Source organism: Hemiscyllium ocellatum, chromosome 20 (genome assembly GCF_020745735.1).
Source record: "Hemiscyllium ocellatum isolate sHemOce1 chromosome 20, sHemOce1.pat.X.cur, whole genome shotgun sequence".
NCBI lineage: Eukaryota > Metazoa > Chordata > Chondrichthyes > Orectolobiformes > Hemiscylliidae > Hemiscyllium > Hemiscyllium ocellatum.
Window position 1 is genome coordinate 24522322 of NC_083420.1, and position 14626 is coordinate 24536947.

At 39.0% G+C, this 14626-nt stretch overlaps 1 protein-coding gene across 4 annotated transcripts in view; it reads left to right on the forward strand.

Moving 5' to 3' along the window:
• Positions 1 to 14626, forward strand: part of capn15 (calpain 15) — a 282315-nt gene that overhangs the window by 170845 nt on the left and 96844 nt on the right. Inside the window, exon 1 of one of the 4 annotated variants that reach the window (XM_060840631.1) lies at positions 12762 to 12871. The exons of the other annotated variants lie outside the window; for them this stretch is intronic. The gene's annotated coding sequence lies outside the window, so the exon portion shown is untranslated. Of the gene's footprint in view, positions 1 to 12761; positions 12872 to 14626 lie in introns of those variants that run through there. 4 annotated transcript variants of the gene reach the window in all.

The window sequence follows — 14626 nt, forward strand, 5'->3', positions numbered from 1 at the left end:
TTCCTTTTTCTTATATAAAATAGAAAACTCTTCTGTCAGCAACTTTAGATATTTGCAAATTAATTACAATGCTTGATTTGAATGGTACACACATCGAGGATAGGTTGAGTGTTTGCAATATGGGATGAAGTTGCAGTTATGCAATACACTCAAACAAATAAATAGAGTAGGTAATTCAGCCACTTGAGCCTGCACTGTAATTGAGAATTGACTGTAGTTTCAAATCTACATTCCTGCCTACCCTGATAATATTTCACTTTACTAAGAATCTATCCACTTTTGCCTTAAAAATATTCAGAGTCTGCTTCCACCTTATTTTCCGGAAGACATTTCTAAGAAATCGTGTCCCTGAGAGAACAAAAAAAAACTTCCCCTCATCTCTGTATAAAATGGGCAACCTTATTTTTAAACAGTGACCCTTAGTTCCAGATTGTTGCATAAGAGGACACATCCTCTCTACATCTCTGTCAAAACCTCTCAGGATCTCCTATGTTTTCGTCAATAATGGCATACATTAAGAAAATTGTCCATGTCTCTCACAAAGATAACATTCTAGTGAGAAAGAAGAATTCTCGGAAGGGGATAAGCCAACCAACGTTAACCAAGGAAGTGCACTGTCTTGTCTTCTTTAAGCAGACCAGGTAGGGGTTTGTAGTTATCACAAATTTCTGTCCATAAAGATATTGGTGGAACTTCCTGATTCTAAATACGACCACCAATCCTCCTTTCTCCTGGGCGTATTCAAGCTCTGCATTAGCCAAAGTCCTAGATGCTTAAGCTATTGGGTATTCCTCTCCATTGGGCTACCTATAAACTAATACCACCCCAATGCTATATGGGGAGGCATTGCACTGCAATATCAGATCTTTCTTGAGATCAGAAGGTACCAAAACATTAGAGGATGACAGCTGTTTCTTTACTTGATTGAAGGCTAAAGCCCATCTGTGAAACCATTTCCAAGACTGATCCTTTTTTTTCAGAGTTGATGCAATGGTGCCAGGATGGATGCCAAGTTAAATATGAACTTCCCATAGTAATTGACCTCAGCTGCTGAACAGACATAGGAGCTGGAGCAACTTTGTTCTCCCTCACTTTATCTTTCAACAGGTGTAACCCAGTCTTGTCAACTCTGTAGCCCAAATAAGTCACAGAGGGGATTGGAGTGCACATTTTCCCTTCTCAAGCATACACTTGCCTTGGAAAAATGCCTTAAGATGATATTCAATGTCTGTAAATGTTCCTTATTGTATTAGTTTTCCTGTTATCAGGATATCATCTACATAAATAGCTACCTGAGGTAGACCTTGGTAAATGTTCTCCATCATCCACTGAAAGATTGAACAGGCTAATGATGCTCCAAATGGCAGTCTCGTATATTGGGAGAAGCCGTTATGAACGGTAATTATAACATAATTCTGGGAATCCTGGTCTAATCACAACTGCAAATAAGGTTCATGTCCAGCTTTGAAGGAAAGCCCTCTGCCAGCATTTCACATAAATGCTGGATCTGAGAGAATTGTATATTTATCCAGCTGTGAAACGCGGTTTACCATTTGTTTAAAATCCCCAGAAAAGGCGGACTGACCCATCAGACTTAGAGTCATAGAGATGTACCGCATGGAAACAGACCCTTCGGTCCAACCCGTCCATGCCGACCAGATATCCCAACCCAATCTAGTCCCACCTGCCAGCACCCGGCCCATATCCCTCTAAACCTTTCCTATTCATATATCCATCCAAATGCCTCTTAAATGTTGCAATTGTACCAGCCTCCACCACATCCTCTGGCAGCTCATTCCATTCACGTACCACCCTCTGCATGAAAAGGTTGCCTCTTAGGTCTCTTTTATATCTTTCCCCTCTCACCCTAAACCTATGCCCTCTAGTTCTGGACTCCCCGATCCCAGGGAAAAGATTTTGTCTATTTATCCTATCCATGCCCCTCATAATTTTGTAAACCTCTATAAGGTCACCCCTCAGCCCCTGACGCTCCAGGGAAAACAGGCCCAGCCTGTTTAGCCTCTCCCTGTAGCTCAGATCCTCCAACCCTGGCAACATGCTTGTAAATCTTTTCTGAACCCTTTCAAGTTTCACAACATCTTTCCGATAGGAAGGAGACCAGAATTGCACGCAATATTCCAAAAGTGGCCTGACCAATGTCCTGTACAGCTGCAACATGACCTCCTAACACCTATACTCAATACTCTGACCAATAAAGGAAAGCATACCAAATGCCTTCTTCACTATCCTATCTACCTGCAACTCCACTTTCAAGGAGCTATAAACCTGCACTCTAAGGTCTCTTTGTTCAGCAACAATCCCTAGGACCTACCTTACCATTAAGTGTATAAGTCCTGCTAAGATTTGCTTTCCCAAAATGCAGCACCTCACATTTATCTGAATTAAACTCCATCTGCCACTCATCAGCCCATTGGCCCATCTGGTCCAGATCCTGTTGTAATCTGAGGTAACCCTCTTTGCTGTCCAATTTTGGTGTCATCTGCAAACTTACTAACTGTACCTCTTATGCTCGCATCCAAATCATTTATGTAAATGACAAAAAGAAGAGGGCCCAGCACCGATCCTTATGGCACTCCACTGGTCACAGGCCTCCAGTCTGAAAAACAACCCTCCACCACCACCCTCTGGCTTCTACCTTTGAGCCAGTTCTGTATCCAAATGTCTAGTTCTCCTTGTATTCCATGAGATCTAACCTTGCTAATCAGTCTCCCATGGGGAACCTTGTCAAATGCCTTACTGAAGTCCATACAGATCACATCTACTGCTCTGCCCTCATCAATCTTCTTTGTTACTTCTTCAAAAAACTCAATCAAGTTTATGAAACATGATTTCTCAGGCACAAAGCCATGTTGACTATCCCGAATCAATCCTTGCCTTTCCAAATACATGTACATCCCGTCCCTCAGGATTCCTTCCAACAACTTGCCCACCACCGAGGTCAGGCTCACTGGTCTATAGTTCCCGGGCTTGTCTTTACCGCCCTTCTTAAACAGTGGCACCACGTTTGCCAACCTTCAGTCTTCCGGCACCTCACCTGTGACTGTCGATTATACAAATATCTCAGCAAGAGACCCAGCAATCACTTCTCTAGCTTTCCACAGAGTTCTCGGGTACACCTGATCAGGTACTGGGGATTTATCCACCTTTAACCATTTCAAGACATCCAGCACTTCCTCCTCTGTAATCTGGACATTTAGCAAGATGTCACCATCTATTTCCCTACAGTCTATATCTTCCATATCCTTTTCCGCAGTAAATACTGATGCAAAATATTCATTTAGTATCTCCCCCATTTTCTGTGGCTCCACACAAACTTTGCTGATTTTTGAGGGGCCCTATTCTCTCCCTAGTTACCTTTAACATATTTGTAAAAATCCTTTGGATTGTCCTTAATTCTATTTGCCAAAGCTTGTATATCCCTACTTTCTTTATACTCTTCTAAGGATTCACTCAATCTCTCCTGTCTATACCTGACATATGCTTCCTTCTTTTTCTTAACCAAACCCTCAATTTCTTTAGTCATCCAGCATTCCCCATACCTACCAGCCTTACGTTTCACCCTGACAAGAATATACTTTCTCTGGATTCTTGTTATCTCATTTCTGAAGGCTTCCCATTTTCCAGTCGTCCCTTTACCTGCGAACATTTGCCTCCAATTAGCTTTCGAAAGTTCTTGCCTAATACCGTCAAAATTGGCCTTTCTCCAATTTAGAACTTCAACTTTTAGATCTGGTCTATCCTTTTCCATCACTATTTTAAAACGACTAGAATTATGGTCGCTGGCCCCAAAGTGCTCCCCCACTGACACCTCAGTCACCTGCCCTGCCTTATTTCCCAAGAGTAGATCAAGTTTTGCACCTTCTCTGGTAGGTACATCCACATACTTGAAAATCAATGTGACCCAGTGCTGCCCATTCTATGAATAGGCCTAGTTTGATTATTCCTTCACTTTCCAGCCTTCTGATTTCTCTTTCTACTTTGCCCATAAATCGCAGAATTGTTTCCTAGTTAATATGCAAAGCTACCTGAACTCTTCTGATAGTTCCTCAACCTTCTTGGAAGACTTTCAGATTTTTGGTTAGGACTTCTGTCAGGCAACCATTTTATAATTGAAAAAGTGCGCTCATCTACATGAATCTCTCACAACTGATTTCACCAAATTCATACTCTTAACTTCAGCTGGCTGACCTTGTTACAATCACTACAGAATTTACTGTGGGAAAATGAGAGGTTATGTACTTCGCCAGGCTGAATAAATGAGTTGAATATTATCTAAATAGACTGCAGACGCTACATAATAGAGAGATTTCAGAGTCTTTGTGCCTAAATCTCAAAAAGCTAGCATTCAGATTCAGCAGGTATTAGAGTTGGAAAATGGAAATTTGGCCTTTATTTCAAAAGGAATGGAATATTAAAATAGGGGAGTCTTGCTAAAACATTTCAAGGCACTAGACAGACCACATCTGGAACTCTGTGAACAGTTTTGGGACCTTTACTTAAGGAAAGATATACTGGCATTGTACGCAGTCCAGAGAAGATTCAGTAGGTTGATACCAGGGATGGCGAAACTGTTTATGATGAGAGAGTGGTGAGGAGGTTAGTTGTGTGTGTACTCATTGAAATTTAGAAGAATATGAGGCAACCCTATTGGAGCATACAAGATTCTTAGGGGACTTGACAGGTTAAATGCAGACAGGTTGTTTCCTCCTGGTGGGACAGTCCAAGAAATTTGTATAGAACAATACCTTGTGAAAAGGGAAAGGACATTTACCTTGTGTAAGTTCCAAACCAAGATTGTTAGGTTAGAAATTGTCAGATTATTAAAAGACTAAGCTTTCAGTTTCATGTATAGTTTCATTTAGGAAGAGGTCACAGTTCACAGAACTGAATAGGGGATAAGCAATTAAATTGAACATAAAAAATTGATCCAGAAGAGTAAATTATCTTGGTTTGCACTGTTGTAAAGTGACAGTTTTGGGAATAGGTTAAACTTTCTTTTACTGTGTGTTTTAAGATCTTTCAAACTGTGTTCTATATTTAGAAAGCTTTGTTTGTTTTTTTTTCTTTTGAGTGATAATCTTGTGTGTTATTGTTAAGTTGAAGCTTTGTATCCCAATGTTTCAGTGAATGATCAGCATGTTAAATAAAACAAAGAAATCAATCGAGCCAAATTTCATTCTGCCTGGCCTAGTAGTACTATCAGCTTGGATAATAACCACACTGTACATCCAACAGTTCCCCTTTATCCACACACGTTACTTCCTCAAAGAACTTCAATGGCTTGGTTGAATGTGATTACCCTTTCCCAGCTATATTGACTCTACCTGATTGCTTTGAGTATATCCAAGTGCCCTGCTAAAACCTTTTTCTTTATTAGCTTCTAACACTTTCTTTATGACCTTTTCCCTACAAAAGATGTTCAAATAAATAGCCTGTAGTTTTCCTACTTTGGTTCCTTCCCGTATTAAATAAAGGTGTTGCATTTGCTATATTCCCTGAAGCTAGTGAATTTTGGAAAACTGAAACCAATGCATTAACTATCTTACTAGCAACTTCTTTAAGATCCTAGGAAGAAAGCCGTCAAGATGTGGGTGTTTGTCAGCCTGCAGCTCTAACAATTTCCACAGTATCAATTCTTTGGTGATTGTAGTTTTAGTGAACTCCTCCCTCCCTTTCATTTCCTGAAATGTTGCTGTTTCTGGGATGTTACTTAATCCTTTATAGTGAAGACAGATGCAAAATAACTGTTTAATTAATTTGTCATCTCTATTTTCCATTATCGGTCTCCAAACTTACTTTCCAAAGGGCCAATGCTTGCTTTATTAACTTTGCTCTTTTTAAAAATATTTATAGTAACTCTTACTGCCTGTTTTTATATTTTTGGCTTACTGTCTCTCAAACTCTAATTTCTGTATTGTTATCTTTTAAGTCATTCCTTGCTGTTCTTATATTTTGTCTGATCTTCTATTCTATACCTATTCTGTGTATTTTGAAATATCCCTGAAATGCCTACTTCTACATCTATATTGACATGTCCTTTAACCTAATTTGCCAATTCATGTCATTATAATTGCCCTTATTTATGTTGAAAAATATAGCCTCAGACCCACTCACGTTTTTCTCCAACTGAATGTAAAATTCCAATCTAATATGGTGACTACTACCTGGGGACATCTTCACTACAGAATAATTAATTAATCCAATCTCATTGCATAATTACAAGCATGGTATTGCCTGCTGTCTGATTGGATGTAGATGTGCTCTCATTAGAATATTGTTGGGATAGAATCTAAGAACTCGCCTAGGCTTCCATTGCCCATCTGACTTTCCTAATTTGTGTTGATTAAAATCTCCTATGATTATCACCATGCCTTTCTGACAAGCTCATTGACAAACAGAGATATGCAACCAATTTTTCCTAGCTTTCTGTCTTTCCTAAACATCTCTTCAGTATTCAAGTACTAATCTACATTGCAGCCATAACTCTCTATTGGCTCATAGGTCAAACTTATGTATTTCTATTTGTGCTGTCAGTTCATTAGTTTTGTTTTGAATGTTACATGCATTCGGCTACAAACTCTTTAATTTCAAACTTTTATCCTTTTCCATCCTTTAGTCTGTGGATTTGTACTGTCTAACCCTTCCTGTCATAGTCTATCATTTCTCATAATAATACCTTACTCTTTTGCTTTGCCTCTACAATTTGATTTACCACATCTTCCCAATTTGATTACTCGCCACCACTACTTTCTTTAAAATCCTCTTTGCTTCCATGATTACGTGGCTCAAAAGAGTGCATGGTTTGGGTAGAGAGAGTTTCACCACTACAGATCCCATTTTCCGCAGCACTGGTGGTTGGGGCACATTAACCAGAACCCTTTTCTCCCACACCAGTCTTTGAGCCAGACATTCACTTTAAATTGACTTGCTCTATGCCAACTTACTCATAACTCATGTAATAATGCAAAGATTTTGACCTTTAAGGGTCTGCTCAATTTTGTGCCTGTTGTATTCGAACACAGTCCACCGATTCCTCAGCAACAAACCCAAACAAGCAGACAAAACATGTCCAGAAATCTTAACCACTCTTCCCTACATCAAAGACAACTCGGAAATGACTGCCAGACCTCTTGGCATCCTGGTAGCCCACAAACCCACCAACACACTAAAGCAGCAGCTAATGAACTTGAAAGACCCCATAGACAACAAGCAAAAATAATGTCATTTACAAAATACCTTGCAAGAACTGTAACAAACACTACATTGGACAAAAGGGCGGAAAACTAGCCACCAGGATACATGAAGATCAACTAGCCACAAAATGACATGAGTCGCTCTCACTAGTATCCTTACATACAGATGAGGAAGAAGACCACTTCGACTGGAACAACACATCCATCCTAGGACAAGCCAAACAGAGACATGCACAAGAATTCCTAGAAGCATGGCATCCCAACTAGAACTCAATCAACAAACACATTGACTTGGATCCCATTTACTGCTCTAAGAGAAAAAGAACAGGAAATGACATTACCAACCCAAGAAAACCTAAACACCTAAATAGAAAGTGGGTCACTATCAACTGTGCTTCACTGGAGGCTCACTGATGGTGTTACCTAGTATGATGATGAAACGTCTGAAAATGATCCATCCAGCTCCATGAGCAAACTTGTATCCAGAACCTCAACCTGAGCTACAAATCTTCTCAAAACTCATTAACTTGTACAGTTGCCGTAAGACATGCCCACTCTAATACTCCAATCTCCTTAAAATCAGGGCTAACACTCCATTACCTTTCCTGATTACCTGTTGCACCTTTGTGCTAGCTTGTCTATGTTTTGTTTGCAAGTACCCACAAGTCACTTTTTGTATTTTAGCTTTCAGTAGTATTTCTCAATTTAACTAATATTCTGTTCTTTTCTTCTACCTTCCAAAATGAATAAGTTTGCATTTTCTCACATTACACTCCATTTGCCAACTTGTATCCACTTATTTAATCTATCAATAACTTTCTGTAAACTGTTTTGTATCCCTCTCAAAACATGCCTTTCCACCTATTTTCTGTGTCGTCTGCAAATTTGGCTTCCTTCCTCCAAGTCATTAATATGCATTACAAACAGTCCCAATCCTAGCACTGATCCCTGTGGAACCCCACTGGTCACAGTCACCAACCTGAAAAAGAACCCCTTATCCCCACTCTCTGTTCCTGTCACTGAGCCAATTCTCTCTCCATGCCATTATACTACCTCCAGAACCATGGGCTCTTATCTTATAACTTTAATCTTTTGTAAAGTATCTTTTTGAATGCCTTCTCGAAGTCCAAATTCAGTACATTCACTGGTTCCCCTCTGCCCACTCTGGTTGAGACTTCCTTGAAAGACTGTAATAAGTTAGACACAATTTCCCTTTCATGAAGTCATGGTGACTGATGATTTAGATTCTGATTTTCCAAATATTCTGCTATTGCTTCCTTAATTGATTCTGATATTTATTCAAAAATAGCCTATAGTTACCCACTTCTTGTCTCTCTCCCTTTTTGAACAGGGTGTCATGTTAATAACTTTCCAGCCCTGTGGTACTTCTTCACAATCCAAACTTTTTGGAAAATTATAACCAATGTATCCATTATCTTTGTAGCTTCTCTTTTAGGATCTGAGGATACATGCCATCAGGGCCAGGGAACATAACTACTTATGGCCCCATTAGTTTTGTTTTTAGTCATGGAGCTTAGTCTCCCCAGTATCCTTTAGCGACAGTGGAATGTTTGAAGTATTTTCCACTGTAAAGACTAATGCAAAATATTTGTTTGACTCCTCTACCATTTCCTTGTTCCCCAAAACCAACTCCCACAACTCATTTTCGAAGGGGCCTGTGTTCATTTGACATCTCTTCCTTTTTTATATAAGTGTGTTAAGAAGTTCTTATTGTCAGTTTTTATACTCCTTTGCTAGTTTTCCCTCCTGGTTTATTTTTTGTGTCTTTATTATCTTTTTAGTTCTCCTCTGCTAAATTTATCCCAGTCTTGAAGGCTATCACTGACCTTGGACTCCTTCTATGTTTTTACTTCCAACTTCATACTCTTCTTAACTTCCTCGATTAGCTGTAGTTGGTTTATCCCTCTCTTTAGAACCTTCCATTCTCAGTGGATGTATTTTTGCTGAAAATCATGAATTGCCTCTTCAAACATCTGCCACTGTTTGTTTACTATCATTCCTGCTAACGCTATTGTCAGTTCATTGTAATTACCTTTATTTAAAGACAGTTGTTTCTGATTCAAATTGCTCATTCTCAAACTGAATATTAAATGCTGTCATGTTATGATCATTACTTCCGAGGGAATCTTTTACTGTGAGGTCATGTATTAAACCTGCCTCATTTCCCATTACCAGATCCAAGATAAACTGCTGCCTGGTCGGCTCCATGACATCTTTCTCTAGGAAATTATCCCTAATGCACTCTGAATTTTTTGTTGTAGCTATCCTTTAATTATGATTAACCCAATAAACACAAAGATTAAATAATTATTAAATTATTGCTGTATTCTTTTAACATGATACTATTATTTGTTGATTTGTTGCCTTTCCCACAGAGTGGCTACTATTTGGAGGTCTGCATGCTACTCCTACCAATGTCTTCTTTCCCTTGCTGTTTATTTTATGTCTGCCCAAACTCAACATCATCCAAGCCTAGAGCATTTCTCTCAACTGTCCTCATTTCATTTCTTATGAACAGGGCTACTCCGCCATCTTTTCCATCCCTCCTGGTTCTCCGAAAGGTCAAATACTCCTAAATGTTATGTATCGAGTTTTGACTTCATTGTCACCACCTTTTTATAATGACTATAACATGATATTAATTTATTTCAATTTGCGACATCAGTTTGTTTGCTTTATTCCAAATGCTTCATGAATTAACATACAAAGCCTTTAAATTTATTCTATCATCAAATTTCCCTACATTTTGATGGTTCCTTGGTACAATATGACATTTGCACATTTTGTCCCTTTTATGTTCTGGTAACAATCAACCCCATCACTAATTTGCAATCATACCTTTTCCTTTACCTTTGATTCTCCATGCAACCGGCATCCAGAGCTCCCTCATTCAGAGGTTCTGAATTGGGGATTAGAGGGAAGTTTACTTTTGTGCTATATCTGACATGAAAACATTTGTTGTTGACCAAAATATGTCACAAGTTGTTAAAGTGTCCTGTTTTCTAGCATTGACATTGTGCTGAAAAATAGATAACATTTTCCTGAGAGAATCTGAGTTTAGTCTGCCTGAGCTAATTTTGCACGTTTTGAAAAAAAAATCAAGAATTTCAATTCATCAACCTGTGCTCGGCTTGAATGCAGCTGCTGAATTAAAAGCACTATATCATAAACCATTCAGCCCCTTGTTGACTTTTTGATTTGAAAATAGAAGACAAATCTATTAAACAGCAGTTTTCCAGAAAGCAGTGGTGGCTAGATTAGGTTAATTCAAGGCAGAGTTAGATTTTTAATAGACAAAGGAGTTGAGGGTAATGGGAGGCGAACAGGAAAATAGAATTGAGACAACAATCAAATTAACGATGATCTTAATGAATCGTGGAATAGTTTCAAAAGGCCAAATGGCCTACTTCCCCTCCTACACTCTACATTTGCCCTATGTTTCTCCTGAGGATTGGAAGACATTGCTATAATGGCAGTATTCCAATTACCTGGGATTTACATCTCTTTATACATTTGGTACTGCTTGACAAACCGGTCTTGACACCTCAATTCTTCAGTGTGAAGTATGTGATGGGATGCATATGTTTTGTTTGCTTGAAATCAAAATTTGCATAAAATCTGCAACTTGTGGAATACAAAATTAGAAACTTGGACAAGTATCTGAGCAAAATAAGAATGAGGACTATATATACTCAGAATTTCAATTAGCTTGATTTTAGTTTCTGCATATGGAGAGTATGACAATATTTAGCACCAACACAGTTACATCTTTGATGTTCTGATAAGACAGTTTCACAATCTTGTGAATAGTGAAAAATGAGAGTCATTAGTAGCTCCCCACCAACAACGTAACTAAGCAGAAATTTCAATCCTTCACATAATCTCGGGACCCAGGAAAGCATCAGTAGTACACATATATCTGCCTGGCTAGAAATAACCTCTTAGTGTTGACTTGCTTTGGATACCGTGTCACTGGTGCTGTACCTGATCCAAAATAAATCTATTTTGTGATCTTGGAGACTAAATATCAACAGACTGTTCAATTATGAAAATCATAGACTGAAGCATGCATGTAGCAGCGGTAGTATTTGAATTCAAAGAGAAGTAAAATCCTTGTTTGGAAACTTCATGAATAAATTTAGAAAAGCACAACTTGGTACCACCTGGGAGGCCAGCTACCAAAGCAGAGCCAAATTTGTCAATACTCAGTCTGTTATATAATTGCAGCCATAATTGATTTCTGTGGAATCCCTTCCTCACTCTGCTCCAGTGGTCCTTACACATGGAATTTCCAATTGCTTACTGGACTACAATTAGGAGTAGCAGCCCTTGCTAACTTTGATTTATTCTTTGTCTCTCATCTAGGACACTGACACAAATTAGGATCTTACCTGACCAAACATTTGGGTATGATTTAACTATACAAGGATCAGGCATCGAACCCAATTGTCCTGCAATTTCATACATTCATCTATATTCCAAAAGTGCCAGATAGTGAATCAGAGGACATTATTGTCTTTTCTATAACTAATCCAAAATCGTTTGAATGGCAGGAAGAGATGAGAGTAGTCAGATTTGCATTTATATAACAATGTTCATGACTCCAGGTGCCCCAAACTACTTTACCATTGAAGTTCTTTTGAAATATAGTTGTTTGTGTAGTGTGGGAAATACAGCAGTTGTCTGGAGAGGACTAGAATCCACAACCTTCTGACTCTGGCAAAGTGCTGCCAACTGAACCAGAATAGGTACAGTTGACCAATTTAAACATTCCTTGTAGAACTAGAGTGTTTTTTTTTCTCTATTTCTTCATCTTTTTAATTCTAATTTTCTGTTTTTTTCCTTTCTCTTTGCATTCCTCTTTCATTCTGTGTTCACTCTGCCTCATTTGCCCATCTCTCTGGAGTAGGTATATGTTTGCAGTTAACATGACTGATTCCACACAATGTCAAATCGCAATGTGGAAACCTTGGTTTGGTCTGTGCTTCATCAGCAACTTTTGAGGAGTTGATTTCGTATGTATGGATGTAATTTTCGAGATCTACAGTTGTGAGATTTTTGTAGCTCTGCTCAATGACTGCACCATTCTAGCAACCAAAGTCCTCCATCATTTGTAATTTAACTTCCAGACGCACAGTGAGAGCAGCTGGTTGCCATGGTGTCTGATGTATGCAGTTAGTCCTGTGAAATTTCTATCTTGGATTGGTATTACACGGAACCTCATATCTTCAAATCTGTGAGAAATGCAGAAAGTGAGAACAAGAGTCATTCTGGTGTCTGGTGACCATTCTTCTCCCCAATACTTTGTTAATAATTCTAGATAATTTTGTAATGGACTGTTTAAAACTCTGCAAGTTAAACATTTAGTAGTTAATTAGGAAAGAAATGTCAGTAAACAGTGCTCAATCTGAAACTCTACTGATATGTTTAGGGCCTCAAAGAGTTAAATAGAAAGTGTACTGCCATATTCAACAAATTAACCAGGAAGTGTATTCATGCGGTTGCAATCCTGTCTCTATTGCTGCCTTTCAGGTTAAAAACCAGCCTACATATTCTATTCAAATCAGAAAGCTGATGGTTTGAAGTGTGCTGTTTGAAGTTGTTTTGTATCTTTTGAGAGAGCATTCAGTAGTGAGGTAAGTTCTCATGTGGCGGATATTTTGCTGAGGAGATTGTTTGCTGAGGAGTTGTACTGGTGGTTGAGTTTGCTAAATCTAGTTTTGCTTCAGTCCCAGTGAACTATAGAATGAGGAAAGGATTTAACTTTTTTAAAAATTTGTTGTAAAAATGTAGAACTCATCTATTTGTATTTACTATTTGCCAGCCCTGGGATCTTTTAACCAAACTTTGTACCCTCAAGATCAGTGAGGGTTGGGCTGTAACAAGTGACTGTCATAAACTATGGTGAATGCTGTTAATGGCTTCTAAATTCTGATTTTAATCTTATTTTAGATCTAATGTGGTTTCCGAGAACAGTCAGCACAGGTATGGTACATTTAGAACGGTAGTAGTATGTGGGATTGCAGTAAGTAAATAAGGTGGGGTTGAGGGGGATGCAACTAGAACCATAGAGTCACAGAGTGTGGCAACAGACTCTTCAGCCCAACTCGTCCATGCTGACCACTTTCCTAAGCCGAACTAGTCCCATTTGCCTGCATTTGGTCCATATGACGATAAATGTTTCCTATCCATGTCAGTTACCTGTCTGAATGTCTTTTAAATGTGGTTAACGTACCCCACCTGTACACTTCCTCAAGTGGCAATAATTGCAGAAGAACCAAAGCAGACGTTAAAAAAAATAATTATACAGTGAGTTATATGATGTGGAAAGTGTCACAAAGTCATGGTGAAGTACAACATTGAAACAGACCCATTGGTCCAACTCATCTGTGACAGCCAAATATCCTAAACTGATCTAATCCCATTTGCTAACATTTGGCCCATACCCCTCTAAACCCTCCCTATTCTTCTACCCATCCAGATGCCTTTTCAATTGAAATTAGCTTCCACCATTTCCTCTGGCAGCTCATTCCATAAGCATATCATCCTCTGTTTGAAAAGAATTGTCCCTTAGGTCCCTTTAAAATCTTTTCCCCCCCTCACCTTTAACCTATGCCCTCTAGTTTTGGACTCTCCTACATTGGGGAAAAGACCTTGGCTATTCACCCTATCTATGCCCCATATGATTTTATAAACTTCTTTAAGACCAGCCCTCGGCTTCTGACGCTCCAGAGAAAATAGCCCCAGCCTATTCAGCCTCTCCCTTTAGCTCAAACCCTCCAACCCTGGCAACATCATTGTAAATATTTTCTGAACCTTTTCAGGTTTCACAACATCCTTCCTATAGCAAGAAGACCAAAATTGAATACAGAATTCCAAAAGTGGCCTAACCAATGTCCTGTATAGCCACAACGTGACCTCCCAACACATATACTCAATGCACTGACCAATAAAGTTAAAAATCACACGACACAGGGTTATCATCCAACGGGTTTATTTGGAAGTACTAGCTTTCGGAGCGCTGCTCCTTTGTCAGGTAGCTAGACGAGCAGTGCTCCAAAAGCTAATACTTCTAAATAAACCTGTTGGACTATAACCTGATATTGTGTGATTTTCAACTTTGTACACCCTAGTTCAACACTGGCACCTCTTCATCCTGACCAATAAAGGCAAGCGACCACCACCCTGTCTATATGCATCTCCACTTTCAACAAACCAAGCAGTTGCACTCCAAGATCTCTATATTTGGCCGCGCTCCCCAGGCCCTACCATTAACTGTATAAGTTCTGCCTTAGTGTGCCTTAGCAAAATGCAAATCCTCACATTTATCTAAATTAAACTCCACCTGCCACTCAGCCCATTGGACCATCTGATCAAGGTCCCATTGTACT